This window comes from Stegodyphus dumicola, chromosome X1 (assembly GCF_044657685.1).
Source record: "Stegodyphus dumicola isolate Sdum_Otavi_A_Nest chromosome X1, ASM4465768v1".
NCBI lineage: Eukaryota > Metazoa > Arthropoda > Arachnida > Araneae > Eresidae > Stegodyphus > Stegodyphus dumicola.
Window position 1 is genome coordinate 69,684,296 of NC_140780.1, and position 19,802 is coordinate 69,704,097.

The window sequence follows — 19,802 nt, forward strand, 5'->3', positions numbered from 1 at the left end:
TTTTAAATGACAAATAAACAAAATAAACTTTACTGTTAGCTTTGAAGCAGGTGTTATATATAAAACTATCTTAATTCACACACAGAATTAGTGACATAACAGATCAAAAAAGAGTAAGAATCAAACTCGCAATATATTGACATTAAAAGAGCTATACATATATACTTTTGTAGCTTTTTTTTTTTTTTTTTTTTTTTTTTAGAAAGGGCTCAAAAACACCATTCTAAAAACAGATTTCGAAAAACGTCTTGGAAAGAAAAGTCATAAACCATAAAATAAATATTTGATTCAGAATTTTAACGCAAGAACCGTTTCTAATTTTAGGTTCTTTACCTAGGTACACTCATCCATGAGAGAGGACAGCTTAGTCCAATGTACAAGAAATTATCCTGTAATATTACCACGTCACTTTAATGAAATTATAGCAATATTTCATTCAGGGAAAGAACATATTGTCTAGCTGCCCAAGTTCGAGCCCAGCTTTAATACAGCAAGCCAAAACACATGAAATGCCATTGAATGATATACCATTTTGAAATGTTGCAAAAAATTTAAATAAAATTTCGTGAATGAGCTATTGCAATTACCTATATACTAAAATTTTCACCAAAAATTCAACAAAACTAAGATACTCTTTTTTTCTTTCGAAGGAATCAATGTCATATACTAATGGAGGGATGCTCAACTTATTGTACTATAAAACCTAAACATAGGAATGACATTTTGTCAGCTATGTGAGCTGTCCAATACCGAGAAGTTCCATAAATTGTAGATTACAACGTACCTCTCAAAACACACGAAAGGTGAAACACAATTCAAATACTTTACTTTTAGTCTTAAAGCAGATGTTCTATATTAAACTGTCTTAACTCACATACAGAATTAGTAATATAATAGCTCAAAATGTTGTAAGAACAAAACACGCATTATATAAACATTAAAAAAAAATCTACATACATTTATTAGTGTTACGAGGGTTTATTCTGAAATATTATAATGCCACTTTCAGTGAAATGATAGAAATTTTCACTCAGGGAAGAGACATTCTGTCTGGCTGCCTGGGTTCCATCCCAGCTTCTGTTACAAAAGTTTCATAGAAGAATTTTAAAAATCTAGAAACGAAACTCATGAAGAAATTATTGACCATAATTCGTTCTACGATTTAGTCATTCTTACAGACATAATAACTAATATCTTAAACTTGAGCAGGGAAGAGAACTAAAGTCTTTGAATTTAAGGTTATTTTAAATTCATTTTAAATCAAAATTAATTTTGTAAAAATATTACACAAATATAAGGAATATACATTTTTACCATAATGCAATGTACATTTTGCCACTTTGAAAATCTGGAGAACTAAAGCGTGAAATATAAGAAAACTGAAACAAACATTTGGAAAATCTCATCGAGCTTAAATTAGTTTCCAAATTAGATGTTTTGAGTGTATTTAAAATTAGGCCAACTACAACGTTCACTTCAAACCCATTACATAAGACTAGTATTTAAGAAAAATGGTAAAAGATTGCAAATATGTTAACAATTCTACTGATCTAGAAATAGAAATAATTGGTTTTCATCCTAATTAAGATGAAGAATATCACAAAAAGCCATTTAATAGTCCTAGATCAGAAAAATCATGAACTGTTAAACTTTTAAAAAGATAAATTCCTGCTTTCGATTTACTTAAAAATGTGAAAGAGGATTTTCAACAACAAACTTGTTAAAATGAATGTTCAGATACAGAATAACAAACAAACATCCGGACGACTGAATGGATTTAGCAATAACATCGCATGTACCAGAGGGAGAAAAAAAAGCTCAGAAGAAATGCAATGTTAAATTTCACATTAAAATATGATTTCCCTGTATTTAATTTTCATCTTGCTGAATTTTTTTTAAAATAATACAAAGAGTATACTTTTTCTTTAAGATATTATACCACACATTTTTATACTTTGTGTAATGCACTTATAACTGAAATATTAAAAGTGCAATATATAATTGCAGCTAGCCAAAAATTTATAAATTTAAAATTGGCTCCCATTAAGTTAAAGTTGTTAATAACTGCACCAAGGGAAGGAATGCAATTTTATTTCTTTGTCTGTATTTGGTTTCATTTTCATATAGAATGAGTTAAAAATAGGTTACCTAGGTAACAAAATTTAAACACACATTTTCAGGAAAAATTACAGAATAACAGATTTTGTTTCCCTGAAGACACAACACCTCGCTATTCCAGCTATGATACAGACTGCATACTGTCATAGAGAAATTCCTTTCTTAAACAGGGAATTCATATACTTTAATCTGTTTTTACACAAGTACTGTTTATGACTAATCCATGGTCCAGGAGTAAAATACTTTATAGTACACCCATCTAAATTTTTATTATTTACGGTCATGTGTATAGACTGTTTACCTATCACGACTAAACTCCCAATCTGCATTCCAAATAACTCATACAATTCTTCAAGTCATATTTTGTAGTCTATCATTTTTAATATGGCAGGTACTTGCTGAGCGCAGACTTGTAAAGCGTGATTTCGCGTATAGCAGTATTTTAAAAGATCCCATTTTATTTGTCCACTGCTAGAATTCCATCGACTGAAAATGAAGTCCGAAAAATCTTACAAATTTCAAAAGCAATCGATGCCGAAGAATTTTCACATATGGAAGACAGAGAAGTCAAACAATGAATCAGAAAATTACAAAAGAAGAATTGGGGTCTTATAAAACCCTTGATAATAAAAGCGCTCATTATGAAGAAGAGCTTTTAACTGAACATAAGATGAAGAAATTGTTAAATAACACAAAAAGCAATGTCTGATCTTCTAGCGAAGAATTACCCAATTAAAGAAAAAACATGTGCTCTTTACAGCGGCACGCATACAGTTGCATCAATCATTCTTATAAGCAAAAGACATCAGCTTTCTCAAAAAATATTTCTGTCATGCATTTGCCAAGAGAACGGAAAGAAGTCCAAAAGAAACTTTCAGAGTGCTTTGCAAAACAAAGTGGAAAGTTATTCTGCAGAATTTTACTTCGATAATAATAAAACATCTCTGATTTGATTTCAAAACGAATTTTTATTTGTGAAATCAATTTTAAATAGATCTTCGCAAATAGGTTCATAAAACTTCCCTATATGCCAAAATAGTTCAGATTAAGGGAATAATTTAATAAAGTATGCTTAAAACAACTAATAAAAAGCACATTTTGAGCAGCCTTAACATAAGACAATTTGGTCTCACTAACTTTCTTTACGAGTACTCATTAAATTTTTATTTACATTTCTTTTTTTGTTCAACATTTAACTTTCAATGGTTTTAAGAGAAACAGCACTTGATAGAGAGACTCTAAATTCGGAAAAAACTGAAACAAAATTGGTTTATACACAGGCTGAGTAATTACACTGACCTGCTGGGAAGAGAAGACCCCGTTGGACAAGGAAAATATTAGGCCAGACAGAGAGGAAAATGCTTAGCCTCCTCCTCGTAATGCGAAAGGAGGCCACTTAGAAAAAATTACACTACAGTAATTTTGAAACCACTAAGAAGCAACAGAACTCTAACAAATTTCAGACTTCTGATAATTATAGTGTGATTAACAGTTCAACCTCACTTCGTATATTACAATACAATATAAAGAAAGAACCAATTCAGACACTTCAATATGGAATTCAAAACCTAAGAAAATAATGCATAGATGCTACCCTAAACATTAAAACATAATGTGAAGCGTTCACGTAAAATAAATAAGTAGTAAAACTCCAATATAAAGCAACATGTGAAAAGGGACCTACAAATTATAACATTCAAGCATTTCTAGTGAAAATAAAGTTAATATAAAACAAGAATTACCAGCCACAGATGTCTTTTTGCTCTGCACTATTTTTCCATTCTTTTTCTTTATGATATGTTCTGCAATCCAAGAGTGCACAAAAATGATGACAAATTACACTAGAAGAGGCCAAGAGGGGGAAAAAAGGAATCATTAGATTTTAACTACTTTGAAGTTAAAGAATAATTATACACAAAGAGAAATATCTAATATTGTTTCTATATATATAGAACTTCAAAAGTAGCCTTCTTTGTTTTAAATTCCAGCAATGTGCTACATTGTTACTAAAATCATGATTGCAGTCGATAGGAAAGCAAATGATTTTCCTAATACGACAGAAGTACAGTAAGCGAAAGAGGTTTTTAATGTATGGGTACTACATGAACAATGAAAGAAAAAAAAATTACACAGTTATTACAGATACACAGAATAAAAGGGATAATGATCTTCGAGAAAAGAAAATAATTTTAGCGCTGGTACAAAGATGGCACCGAAAGTCAATAAGAAGGTAATTTTAAATGACAAATAAACAAAATAAACTTTACTGTTAGCTTTGAAGCAGGTGTTATATATAAAACTATCTTAATTCACACACAGAATTAGTGACATAACAGATCAAAAAAGAGTAAGAATCAAACTCGCAATATATTGACATTAAAAGAGCTATACATATATACTTTTGTAGCTTTTTTTTTTTTTTTTTTTTTTTTTTAGAAAGGGCTCAAAAACACCATTCTAAAAACAGATTTCGAAAAACGTCTTGGAAAGAAAAGTCATAAACCATAAAATAAATATTTGATTCAGAATTTTAACGCAAGAACCGTTTCTAATTTTAGGTTCTTTACCTAGGTACACTCATCCATGAGAGAGGACAGCTTAGTCCAATGTACAAGAAATTATCCTGTAATATTACCACGTCACTTTAATGAAATTATAGCAATATTTCATTCAGGGAAAGAACATATTGTCTAGCTGCCCAAGTTCGAGCCCAGCTTTAATACAGCAAGCCAAAACACATGAAATGCCATTGAATGATATACCATTTTGAAATGTTGCAAAAAATTTAAATAAAATTTCGTGAATGAGCTATTGCAATTACCTATATACTAAAATTTTCACCAAAAATTCAACAAAACTAAGATACTCTTTTTTTCTTTCGAAGGAATCAATGTCATATACTAATGGAGGGATGCTCAACTTATTGTACTATAAAACCTAAACATAGGAATGACATTTTGTCAGCTATGTGAGCTGTCCAATACCGAGAAGTTCCATAAATTGTAGATTACAACGTACCTCTCAAAACACACGAAAGGTGAAACACAATTCAAATACTTTACTTTTAGTCTTAAAGCAGATGTTCTATATTAAACTGTCTTAACTCACATACAGAATTAGTAATATAATAGCTCAAAATGTTGTAAGAACAAAACACGCATTATATAAACATTAAAAAAAAATCTACATACATTTATTAGTGTTACGAGGGTTTATTCTGAAATATTATAATGCCACTTTCAGTGAAATGATAGAAATTTTCACTCAGGGAAGAGACATTCTGTCTGGCTGCCTGGGTTCCATCCCAGCTTCTGTTACAAAAGTTTCATAGAAGAATTTTAAAAATCTAGAAACGAAACTCATGAAGAAATTATTGACCATAATTCGTTCTACGATTTAGTCATTCTTACAGACATAATAACTAATATCTTAAACTTGAGCAGGGAAGAGAACTAAAGTCTTTGAATTTAAGGTTATTTTAAATTCATTTTAAATCAAAATTAATTTTGTAAAAATATTACACAAATATAAGGAATATACATTTTTACCATAATGCAATGTACATTTTGCCACTTTGAAAATCTGGAGAACTAAAGCGTGAAATATAAGAAAACTGAAACAAACATTTGGAAAATCTCATCGAGCTTAAATTAGTTTCCAAATTAGATGTTTTGAGTGTATTTAAAATTAGGCCAACTACAACGTTCACTTCAAACCCATTACATAAGACTAGTATTTAAGAAAAATGGTAAAAGATTGCAAATATGTTAACAATTCTACTGATCTAGAAATAGAAATAATTGGTTTTCATCCTAATTAAGATGAAGAATATCACAAAAAGCCATTTAATAGTCCTAGATCAGAAAAATCATGAACTGTTAAACTTTTAAAAAGATAAATTCCTGCTTTCGATTTACTTAAAAATGTGAAAGAGGATTTTCAACAACAAACTTGTTAAAATGAATGTTCAGATACAGAATAACAAACAAACATCCGGACGACTGAATGGATTTAGCAATAACATCGCATGTACCAGAGGGAGAAAAAAAAGCTCAGAAGAAATGCAATGTTAAATTTCACATTAAAATATGATTTCCCTGTATTTAATTTTCATCTTGCTGAATTTTTTTTAAAATAATACAAAGAGTATACTTTTTCTTTAAGATATTATACCACACATTTTTATACTTTGTGTAATGCACTTATAACTGAAATATTAAAAGTGCAATATATAATTGCAGCTAGCCAAAAATTTATAAATTTAAAATTGGCTCCCATTAAGTTAAAGTTGTTAATAACTGCACCAAGGGAAGGAATGCAATTTTATTTCTTTGTCTGTATTTGGTTTCATTTTCATATAGAATGAGTTAAAAATAGGTTACCTAGGTAACAAAATTTAAACACACATTTTCAGGAAAAATTACAGAATAACAGATTTTGTTTCCCTCAAGACACAACACCTCGCTATTCCAGCTATGATACAGACTGCATACTGTCATAGAGAAATTCCTTTCTTAAACAGGGAATTCATATACTTTAATCTGTTTTTACACAAGTACTGTTTATGACTAATCCATGGTCCAGGAGTAAAATACTTTATAGTACACCCATCTAAATTTTTATTATTTCCGGTCATGTGTATAGACTGTTTACCTATCACGACTAAACTCCCAATCTGCATTCCAAATAACTCATACAATTCTTCAAGTCATATTTTGTAGTCTATCATTTTTAATATGGCAGGTACTTGCTGAGCGCAGACTTGTAAAGCGTGATTTCGCGTAGAGCAGTATTTTAAAAGACCCCATTTTATTTGTCCACTGCTAGAATTCCATCGACTGAAAATGAAGTCCGAAAAATCTTACAAATTTCAAAAGCAATCGATGCCGAAGAATTTTCACATATGGAAGACAGAGAAGTCAAACAATGAATCAGAAAATTACAAAAGAAGAATTGGGGTCTTATAAAACCCTTGATAATAAAAGCGCTCATTATGAAGAAGAGCTTTTAACTGAACATAAGATGAAGAAATTGTTAAATAACACAAAAAGCAATGTCTGATCTTCTAGCGAAGAATTACCCAATTAAAGAAAAAACATGTGCTCTTTACAGCGGCACGCATACAGTTGCATCAATCATTCTTATAAGCAAAAGACATCAGCTTTCTCAAAAAATATTTCTGTCATGCATTTGCCAAGAGAACGGAAAGAAGTCCAAAAGAAACTTTCAGAGTGCTTTGCAAAACAAAGTGGAAAGTTATTCTGCAGAATTTTACTTCGATAATAATAAAACATCTCTGATTTGATTTCAAAACGAATTTTTATTTGTGAAATCAATTTTAAATAGATCTTCGCAAATAGGTTCATAAAACTTCCCTATATGCCAAAATAGTTCAGATTAAGGGAATAATTTAATAAAGTATGCTTAAAACAACTAATAAAAAGCACATTTTGAGCAGCCTTAACATAAGACAATTTGGTCTCACTAACTTTCTTTACGAGTACTCATTAAATTTTTATTTACATTTCTTTTTTTGTTCAACATTTAACTTTCAATGGTTTTAAGAGAAACAGCACTTGATAGAGAGACTCTAAATTCGGAAAAAACTGAAACAAAATTGGTTTATACACAGGCTGAGTAATTACACTGACCTGCTGGGAAGAGAAGACCCCGTTGGACAAGGAAAATATTAGGCCAGACAGAGAGGAAAATGCTTAGCCTCCTCCTCGTAATGCGAAAGGAGGCCACTTAGAAAAAATTACACTACAGTAATTTTGAAACCACTAAGAAGCAACAGAACTCTAACAAATTTCAGACTTCTGATAATTATAGTGTGATTAACAGTTCAACCTCACTTCGTATATTACAATACAATATAAAGAAAGAACCAATTCAGACACTTCAATATGGAATTCAAAACCTAAGAAAATAATGCATAGATGCTACCCTAAACATTAAAACATAATGTGAAGCGTTCACGTAAAATAAATAAGTAGTAAAACTCCAATATAAAGCAACATGTGAAAAGGGACCTACAAATTATAACATTCAAGCATTTCTAGTGAAAATAAAGTTAATATAAAACAAGAATTACCAGCCACAGATGTCTTTTTGCTCTGCACTATTTTTCCATTCTTTTTCTTTATGATATGTTCTGCAATCCAAGAGTGCACAAAAATGATGACAAATTACACTAGAAGAGGCCAAGAGGGGGAAAAAAGGAATCATTAGATTTTAACTACTTTGAAGTTAAAGAATAATTATACACAAAGAGAAATATCTAATATTGTTTCTATATATATAGAACTTCAAAAGTAGCCTTCTTTGTTTTAAATTCCAGCAATGTGCTACATTGTTACTAAAATCATGATTGCAGTCGATAGGAAAGCAAATGATTTTCCTAATACGACAGAAGTACAGTAAGCGAAAGAGGTTTTTAATGTATGGGTACTACATGAACAATGAAAGAAAAAAAAATTACACAGTTATTACAGATACACAGAATAAAAGGGATAATGATCTTCGAGAAAAGAAAATAATTTTAGCGCTGGTACAAAGATGGCACCGAAAGTCAATAAGAAGGTAATTTTAAATGACAAATAAACTTTACTTTTATTTTTGAAGCAGGTGTTATATATTAAACTACCTTAATTCACACACACACAATTAGTGACATTTTGGAAACATAACTGTTACATAACTTAAAAGAAGTATTTCAATCAGAATTTTAACGTAAGAAACGTTTCTAATTTTAAGTTCTTTACCTAGGTACTCTCATGCATGAGAGGTGACAGCTTAGCCCAACGTACGAGGGTTTATCCTGAAATATTACCAGGTCACTTTCAACGAAATGACAGCAATATTTCACCGAGGAAAAGAACATGCCTAGCTGACTGGATTCCACCCCGACTTAAATACAGCAAGCCATAACATATCTAATGCCGTTTTTCCAAGATGGAGTCGTCCGCTTTTTCGCAAAATGGCGTCCCAATTCAAAGAGAGGGAGAGCGGTAGGAGATTCTTTGGGCGTGGTGAGCGGTCATATCAAAGAATGTCTATGTAACAACAATACATATTTTTTGGTCATATCAAGGAGGTTAGAATAGAAGGCGGGAAGGTTCAACTCAAACGGTGAGGCTTGGCGGCCATGTTCCTGTTATCGCTGTGACTTGTGCAAGGAAGTCTGTAATTGGAATATTTTTTTTTTTTTCTTTTCTTTTTGAAGCATGTCATCTTGTGTTGTATATGGATGCACAAAAAGATTTTTGAAAAAGATTCCTGGGATTACTTTTCACGCGTAAGTATTGATTTTCTTTTTTTTTTATGTAATTTGATAACTATGGTAAAAAAATATCACAATGTCATGTTGTTTTTTTTTTTCAGATGTAAAAAAGGGACTTAATAATAATCAAAATATGTTAAATACATTTTAATGTTTCTGTTTATAGCTGGAATCTTTGTTCCTTAACACACAATGATGTATGCTAGGATTTAAACTGTATAATTTGAACGTTTTAGGTAATTCGTTTGATAATTTTCATGAAAAATTAGACACCAATTGTTACTATTTTTATGGTTTTTAAAGGTATTAAATAAAGTAATGCTTTTCTTTATGTATTAATTATTATTCAATTTAAAATTTTTGAACTGTTAAGAATATAATTTGTGCATTTGATCAAGATAAACTAACTTTTCTCTTGTTCTGTAGCAATCTGTAGCAATCTTGCTTTTGAGCAAGAAGAAAGGAGGTGAGGACTTTGGCGAACGCCGTTTCCTCCAGTCCGTGAAGTTTTCTGTTGTTAAAATGTTTTTGCATAAATTTACAAATTTGTGGGCAGTATAGCAATAAAAGTAAGTAAAATATTTACACAACTGAACATGTGTAAAGATGTATCCAAAAATATAGGTATATTTCTCTAATTTAGGTTAATTCAAGCCAATTTCTTTCAGATTCTTAAATATGAAACGCGCATAAACTGAAATCACTGAATTCACATAAATCTGTTTTATTTTATTAATATTTTTATTCTTGTTGTTATAAGATTGTTAGTTGTGAAAAGAGTTTAAAACTTTCATTTAAAAAAAATGCAACCTGTGACTATTTTTTTAGATAATTATCTGCTATTAATTTCAGGTTCAATATATTTTAAATGATTCTTTAAAATTTTACAATACTGTGAATAAATCAGAAATATCACTTCTTAAAGGAAAAACTGGAAAGTACACCCAACAGGTTGCTAATAAAACCTAAACAAATTCTATTTTTAAAGGCTGTAATGTTATGCACATGCATTTAGATTTCGAACTATTTCTTAATGATTTTCTGTACGTAGTAAATTACGGGTATTATCATCTTTATAAGATATCATATATAAAATATGTAAAATTTCATTATAAATTTTACATATATTTAGTGGAAAATACATGCACGGAACAGCTTAAAAACACGTACTTTTCACTGACGTAATGCAGTGTTTTGAAGTTACAAACATGGACGCCGCTTGTTCGGTGAAGTTTCATTTCCCGATAGTGGAGGAAACTGCGAACCCTCCTCATTATATTCTAACCTCCTTGGGTCATATCCGTTCTCCAAGGTGATGTCGTCCTCTTTTCTCAAAATGGCGTCCCAATTCAAAGAGAGATAGTGACCATTTTTCAGTCTTTTCCAAGATGGGGAAAGAAGAAAACCTAGGATGGAATAATACGAGAGAGATAGAGAGAAAAAATGCCATCTTGTCATTTTCTGATAGGGTACCGGTAATCGAATACTTTTGTGACCGCCTGTACAGGAAATTGAGGAACACGTGTTAAGAAGAAACGTTCGTTGACAAAACGTCAGATGCGCCGAGAATCTCAAATCCTTCCAGTGCCCTCAAACAGGTAAAGAATTTCCTGCGAAATGTGTCCTCTGTGGAGGAAGACATGCATCTTGCAGTAAGGAATGCCCCAAAAGACCAAGAAATATAGATATTGAAAAAATTAATGAAGAAACAACAAACAATTCCCCAAATATGCAAAATCACCAGACTCACTCTACTCTCAGCCAATGACGTAATCAAGGATCAAGGAAGTTAATTTACGGAGTGCGCTAGGCTAGGCCTTTAACTCTGCATCATCAGAGATAGAATAATTACATCAAGAGAGGGGTTCATCTAATAAGGGAAAATTTTGAAGCCTAATTATAAAAACTAAAAGCTTTTCAGATAATGCCTTCCGCATGAGAAAAAAGGAAAACTCTTAGAAAGTCTTTAAATTAAATTTTGTGTTTAAAAAGGGCCAGGAATAAATTTTGAGAGAGGAGTCAACATTCAAAAAGTTTTGAAAAGAATGAAAAGGTGCAATACATTTCCTTGATTCTTGATATCAACAGCAAAATAAAATCCTTAGGACAATCCGGAGAGTTGGGCAAAAAGGGCTGGGGGCGGAACCCGTTGGGCGGGTTCTGGTAGCAGTTCAGTGTGATACACTGAAGCAGGAGAAGAAAATTATTGGTCGCTATTTAGTGCGACGTTAAAAGGTCCCCTTAGGGGGTCGAAAGCAACCCGTTTAGCGGGTGGAAAAGAAGCTTTTAAGAAGCTATTGAGAAATTAAGTGCAGTCGCGTGCGGCTGCGTAGATAAGTTGTCCCTTGTTAAAGAAACGTTAGAAGACTCTTCTTAAAGAGTTAAAGAACAGGGTTTCCCCGGTCAATGCCGTTACGCATTGTTAACGCGGGGGCGGTTGGGGTTTAGGAACGAGAGGAAACCATCCACTTGGGCGTCTGTATTCCAATACCGACGCCGTTTAAAAGGTAGTTGAGCATAATCAGATTGTAAGATTGCTCTGTCCCGCTTTTTAGAAGAGGAAACTGCAGGATCATATAACGGCAGGGTATGTAATACTGGATTTCCAACAAGATGGATGTTTTTGAAAAATCTTTCCGAAAGTCGCTGTATAAAGCGATTAATGGGCATAATTTTGAGGTCGTTATGAATGTCACCGTTCCTTATGAACCATGGAGCGTTTAATATCTGCCGTAAAAATTTTGATTGAAAAATTTGGACGTGTTTACGGTTATCAGAGCAGCTGAGCCCCAGATGGGACTCGCGTAAGTGAGAATAGGCCTTATGATAGATTTATAAAGCAAGATCTTGTTATCAAGTGACAGGTCGCTATTTTTAGCGAAAAAGGGGCGCAGGTTGGCTTTGACAGCTTCCGCATTCGCAATAATTTTTTGAATGTGAAGTTGCCAAGTTAATTTTGAGTCTAGTAAAACACCAATGTATTTGTAAGTTGTAACCCAGAGAATAGGTTCACCGAAGAAAATTAGATTATCTAAACGAGGGATGTTTCTTCGGATGAATAAAGTGGCAGCAAATTTAGCGACATTAATTTTGATTTTATACAGTCCGAGCCAGAGTTCTAAGGCTGAAAGGTAACTCTGTAATGTAGAGATTACCGTGGTGATGTTGTTATGTTGAGTTAGGATGGCCGTATCGTCTGCATATAAAGCTAAATCGATACTAGGTGCCTTAGGCACGGCGTTGATATAGATATTGAAGAGCAGAGGTGAGACAAGACTGCCCTGAGGACATCCAGCATGGATCGGGCGGGGAGTGGAGAGTTCGTGGTTAACTCGTACGCGGAAGCTTCGTCTGGCTAAGTATCATCCATGAACCGGCAGGTTCCTATCAACGGGCGCCTGGACGGAAGTGTCCTATCCCGATCGACGTCTTTTTTGCTTTTCGATCCTTGGAGCTATTAGTTTTTGTATGGCATATCTTTTCAGCAGGATACGTTTGTTGCTGTGTCGATGTTATGGCATAATCGAAAAGTAGGATGATAAAAAACGACTGCAATTAGAAGCCGGAGGGTAAGTCCGCGGAGGCAGCTTTTCACGGTCGGCGTGCAGTAAGGCAGAGCTTCCTTCCTCGGTGAGGTCTTGGCTGGGACTGAAGTAGTCGTGCTGGCGTTTTGGAGGGGCTGGTGGCTGTCACGTGCTTGCGGGCATCCAATGCCGTCTCTTCGAGGCGAGAGATTGGAGTTTGGCTGAGGGATATCACATGCAAAGTGTTTGGATTGGTGGAAGTGTTTGTAATAGTTGTTAATGTATGTTGAATGTTGTAATGTGCCTTAGTCGAAAGAAGTTTTCTTTTTTATTATTATTTTTTTTGTCAAAGATTTTTTTCAAAGTATTTTCTATTTTTTCTATATCATTTTATTTTTACATTTTTTCCATATTTTTTGGTGTATTTTCACAGATATACATATATATATATATACATCTAAATTTTTTTATATATATATAAATTTTTATAATATGTTTATGACTAAGGCACAGTTCGTAAAATGGCTCTGGGTCGTCTTCGGTTGGCGGGTAGGTTGATGTCATATGTGTGTGCTGGTATGCTAGGATTATTTGATTTATGTAGGTTTTTGTAGAATTTGGTTGATATGTGTTTCATGAATTCGTGGATTTGGGTAATGTTTAGTTCTCTATGAATGGCTTCATTCCTAACATACCAGTGTGCTTTTGAGATGATGCGAAGTGTATTGTTTTCAAGTGATACAAGTCTATTGAGGTGCGTGTTACAAAGATATCCCCAGGCAGGGCAGGCATAAGTTAGGATGGGACGCAATACGGCCGTGTAAATGAGTAATTTATGGTCTAAGTCCAAAACGCTGTTTCGAGTGATTAGGGGGGCAAGTGTATGTCTACTGCCTCGAAACTTTGAGATTAAGTGGTTGATGTGGGGTAAAAATGTGAGTCTCCTATCCAAAATAACACCTAGGTATTTGGTCTGCTTGACCCAGGGGATCCTTTCGTTGAACATAATGAAGCTGTGTGGTATATTTCTTTTCCATGAGAAGAGAATAGCTTCTGACTTGGATACATTGATTTGTATTTTCCAGGCCACCAGCCAGGACTCAATAGCATGAACGTGATCTTGTATTTGTTGTATTGCTGAGCTAAGTGTAGCACTTTGAGTGAGAATCGCTGTATCGTCCGCGTACATGGCAAGTGTAGTGTTGTGTGTATGTGGGATATCGTTCGCATAAATGTTGAATAGTGTTGGCGAGAGAAGGCATCCCTGAGGAGTGCCCGCTCTGACGTGTTTTCTAGTGGAATTTGTTTTGTTGATGCGAACGACAAATGTTCTATCTGCAAGATAGGATTTAATGATGGAGATGATATGTTCTGGGAAACCCAGAGTGATAAGCTTGTATATTAGGCCTTCCAGCCAAACGCGATCAAATGCTTTGGCTATATCTAAGAAGACTGCAGGAGTTTGCAAGTTATTTTGGAGTCCACTGGAAATCTGTTCAATCACCCTGTATAGTTGCATCGCGGTTGAATGATCCTTCCGGAAGCCATACTGTGCAGGGATAATGAGATTTTTCTTGATCCTTGATCCTCAGACATGTAAGAAGCATCAGCCCTGTTGGGCTTTGACTAATATAAATCTCTTCGATGACATCATGGAGTATTCGTAAAGCTTTAATAAAAGCTGTTTTTGGCAATAATCAAAGTTGAATTTCAGTTGTTGTAGTCTTCATTTGACAATATAGCTGTACATTTTAAAAATTTTTGAAAAATATAATATTCACACAAAAATAAGCAATAATAATTAAAAAGAAATATAAGTAGTAGAATTTTTCTGGGTTAAATACTGAGAAGATAAATATAATACAAGTCCTATTTGTGTTTTAAGCGTTCGGTAGGACCGAACCTTCGATCTCGTTGGGCAAAAATGTTCCTAGGTCTGTGCCACTCGGCTACGTCATCATCTGTTTGCTAAGCGCTAAAAAGGGCTTATACGAATAGTTCCAGTGCCTGGAGGGCGAAATCTAACTTCTCATTTTCATTGGAGACTTTTGTGAACTTGTGGTATAGATCTTTTAGTTTGAATATGAGAGATTTAAATTCGTCTAAGTTTTTGACGTCTGATAGTTTAGTTTTTTCTATTTCTTTTGGTGTTGCAACGTTAGCATAAGTTTTCTTATTATTGTTTTCTGTGATTGGTTCTGGATTTTGTGTATTGAATTTGGGGAAGTCATCTTTTTGCGGAATTTTTTGTTGAATTTTTTGCTTTTGTAAGAATTTTTTGCTTGGATGCTCTGGACAGTCAATACTTGTAGCGGCGTGAAAACCGCTACAAAGCACGCATCTTGCTGGGATTTCTTTTTTCTCTTTGATTGGGCATTGATATGAGAGATGATTTTCTAGACATCGTACGCACCGGGGTAAGTTATGGCACGCTCTCTGCATATGTCCGTAACGTTGACATCTAAAACATTGTACTGGACCCGGTCTTGAGTTATATCCTACGATACGCACTTTCATGTCACAGATATGAGTGATGTTAAAAATTTCTTTTTCCTCTTGAGTTCTTGGCGTTTCGACGTAGAAAATAGGTAGTAATGTTGGAATACCATCGCGCATCCTTTGTAATTGATGGATTTTAAGAACGGTAATGTTATGTAGTTTTAATTCTTCTTTAATTTCGTCTATGGGAGTTTGCGCGGTTAATCCTTTGATGACAGTTTTCAGGTTCTTTTCTTTATTTAATAAATAGGTATGGAAAGGGATGGGTGCTTTTTCTAAATAGTCTTGAGCTTTTCGGAAATCGTCTTCATTGAAAAATTGTACTCTTATGGTATCACCTTCGGTTTTGGTTTCAAGTTTGCAAATCTTTAAATTTTCTTTTATGTGTTTGCGGATTTCTGGCCAATTGTTACTATTGAGATCAGTAATTATTATTGGAGGGATTTTAGTATTTTTAGGATATGGGCTATTGGGTTTCTTAGGTTTTTCTGGTTGGGTCATATTAATATCTTCTTTATTAGCGTCGTCATTATTCGCGTCAAGCATTTTCTCGTTGTTGAGGGAGTCAAAGCGGGATGAAGTGCTGATCGTTTGTGAACTGTAGGAAGATCCACTATCGCGGCGCGATCTTTTAGCTGGTTTAACTACTGACCAATCGTTAGCGCTTCCGCTAGTGGAAGGCGGGAACTGCGATATGATAGCGTCTACACATCGTTTTGGAATAAATGAATAGAGCTTTTGCTCTTGGGTTTTGAGTTCGGCTTGCATTGAGCGACGTAGCTGAACGCTTTCTTTTGTGATTGGAAGTTGTTGAACTTTTGCTATGGCGTCTTTGAGCTCTTGTATGTGATGAACAATTTGTTGAACTTCATTGTCAAAGTCAGTCGTCGTCCTCGGCTTATTGAGGCATTTGCCTTTGTTATCAATCGACATTTTGCTGGCAATCAGGTGGTTTGAAGAAGCAAAATCATACTTACAAAAAATCAAGATGAAGAGAGAGCAAAAAACAAGACTTCACTCAATGAGTGAAGCGACTCGTGTGTGTGTGTGATTTTTTTCTGTTATAAATTGGTTTATACTATCTAGAATCACTTTTTCTGTTATTTTGCTAAGGATGGGAAGGAGGCTAATTGGGCGGTAAGACGTCACGTGGTCTGCAGGTTTATCCGCCTTCAAAATTGGTGAGATAACTGCTATTTTCCACGCCTTTGGAAAGTATCTGAGTTTTAAGATGAATTGAATGATCCTGATCAGTCTGCAGAACATGAGTGCCCCCATTTTTTAATCATATTGACGCTTATGTGGTCTATTCCTGGGCTTTTTTTTTCTTTTTCATCTGGTCGATATATCCAAAAACATTCGACGGATTGACTGGAATCGTGTTGTCTGCGGGTGTATTTGTAAAATAATGTGTAAGGGTTTGTGAGACTGTGAGTTCCGTTTGGGGGTGTGAAATGTTGTTGAGTGTGAATTGAGATGCATAGTAATCCGCAAGGGACTCAGCTTTCTCAATATCTGTGTAAGCGATTCCTGAGGGGCCATTAAGGGGCGGAATGGTTTTGTGGCTTACACTATAACTAGAGATCGCTTTCCAGAGCGAGTTATCGTCTGGGGATAGCGATTCTAGTGAATTAGCCCAGCAGTATTGTGCATGTGCTTTGGCCCAAGGCCCAAGGCGATATTTTCCGGAGTACCTTTGCAACTTAATGCAATTACCTCCACAACTTCGTTAAGGAAAACTGAGGTGATTAAGACAAAGCACTGGCTGAAGGGTAATGAAGGAGACCATTATAGGCTTACGGGGAAGGAAGTGAATAAGGAGTCCATTCTATGGACGATAAATTCTTTCTGCTTTCAACCTGTTTTACTAGGTTGAAAGAGAGAGAGGTGACGGATAAAGGCGGATTCCTGAATGCATTGCATTAATGGAATCTCAAAGATTGAAAGACAATTAGCCGGGAATCATAATTTTCCAGGGCTCGGGAAAGGTATATTAGGTAATACGGAAAACCGCAGTAATCGCTAATGCCTTGGGGATGGGCTGGGGGGGGAGAGAGACTTACGACTAAAGCAGAGCAATGGATGGTGGAACGAAAAGAAGGGGGGAAAGGATTCAAGAGTAGAAAAAGTTCTCCTACCGCCCGTGGCGAGAGTACAATAGGAGCAACTTTTGGAGCGGAAAGAACCGTGAAATAGTTAACTGTAGAAAAGACGGAGAAGTTTTAGGATAGTTAAAGGGAAGGGAAGTAAAGAAAAACGTTAAAAGTTGGAGAGGAGAGGTGGATTAAAAAGTGGAAAGAAATAAAAATGGGGACAGAATTAACCAAAATTACCTGATTGCAGTTGGTGTTTGAAGATATGCAAGCTTGTATATATGCAGATTGCTGGAACAAAAATTCATGAAAAAAGTGTTTTGAGTAGCATATGGGGGAGTTAGATTTAGAAGATTAGAATATTAATTTAAATTTCAAAAATTAGGCAGTTTAAGTTGAATAATTAAGTTAGGTGATAAAATAATAGAGAAACGTTAAAACTATTGCAAGTCTGATTTAAAATTGTCTGGGCCGTGTTTTATGAAAAGATGAGGTCTTGGCAAGTGGAGGGGCATGTTACCTATAGCAGCACTGATATAAACCGAGAAACGAGGCCGAATTAGGTCCGGCGGGCATGTGGAAGTATGGATTTAATTAAGGGTCGTCGGGTTAGGCCCGTGAAGTGCTTGTTAATTTAAAAATTTTTAGAAAGAATTCCTAGTCAAGCAGACACCTCCGCTTCGGCTTCCTAGGAAAGATGTTATAAGTTCTATCAAGAACGCTCCTAGGTCGCTTAGCTGAGCTGGGCTCAGCTGGATCGTAAGCAGGAAGTGAATGCAAGACTGGGTTTTCAATCTGCGTTAATCTATTAAAGAATTTGGCCGAATTTTGCCGGAAAAAGGCATCTAGGGGTAGAATTTTGAGATCGTTATGAAGCACTTCATTACGGACGAAATAATGAGCATTTGTCAGGATACGAAGCGTGACGCTCTGGAATACTTGGATTTTCATTAGATGGCTATTGGCAGCAGTTGACCAGACGGCAGCGGCGTACGTCAGGATCGGTAGGATGGTACTCTTGTATAAAAGGATCTTATTGTTGAGGGAGAGGTTGCTGGTTCTTTTGAGGAGAGACATCAGTTGGGTTCTTGAAGTTCTTGCTTTTGAGATGGCGTAATTGATGTGGGTATTCCAGAGCAGCTTCGCATCTAGATAAACTCCCAGATATTTATAGGATTCCACCCAGGGTACATTTTCTTCAAATAATCTGAGTGGAGGGAGTTGACTATGGACATTCCTCTTTCTGGAAAAGAAAACTGTGGCGGCACTTTTTGCGACATTAATTTTGATTTTCCAGGTAATGAGCCAGGACTCCAAGTCTGTTAAATACAGCTGTAGGTGATTGAGAGTGGCATGTAATGTTGAGTGCTGTGAAATGATGGCTGTGTCCTCTGCATAGAGTGCTAGATCGACACTTGGTGTTTGTGGTATGTCATTTACATACAAGTTGAAGAGCGTGGCGCTAAGAATTCCTCCCTGAGGCACCCCAGCCAAGGTAGGGCGAGGAGAAAAGACAGAATATTTAACTTTAACAGAAAAGGTACGATTAGTGAGGTAAGAGTGCATTATGTGCACAAAATTAGCCGAAATTTCAAGTCGCATGAGCTTGAATAAAATTCCGATATGCCAACATCTGTCGAAAGCCTTTGCTACGTCTAAATAAACAAAAGCTGTAGGCTTTCCACTGCGAGATCCTGTATGAATGATTTCAACTACCCTCAGTAGCTGGGCCTGAGTTGAGTGTTTCGCACGAAAGCCGAATTGCTGAGGAATAATAATATTTCGGTTTCGGCAGAAATCATTCAGGTATCTAAGCAGTATAGCTTCGTAAATTTTACTAAGTGAAGACAGAAGGCTGATCGGCCTATAATTTTGAGGGACCTTTGTGTCCATTCCAGGTTTTAGAATAGGAATGACTAATGCATTCTTCCAGCTATGGGGATAATATTTTAGCCTTAGCATTGAATTTATCAAAACTGCTAGGTAAAATATGAATTTATCTGGCAGAGTTTTAATCATGCGATTAGAAATCCTATCCAGGCCAGGTGCTTTTGCAGGGGTGAGATTTTTGATAAAAGCAGAAATCTCAGTCATTGTTGTGGTGATGGGATCCTCAGAATTTGTATCTGAGGAGAGAAATTCTTCAACTTGGTGTTGGACTTCATGCGTGTGCTCTGCACAAGAATCGAACATGAGTCCAGTGTTAGGTGAAAATTGTGTTTGAAGGCTGTCTGCTATGCGTTCAGCCTTTTCGGTGTCTGTTAATGCCATCCGGTCATTGACCGT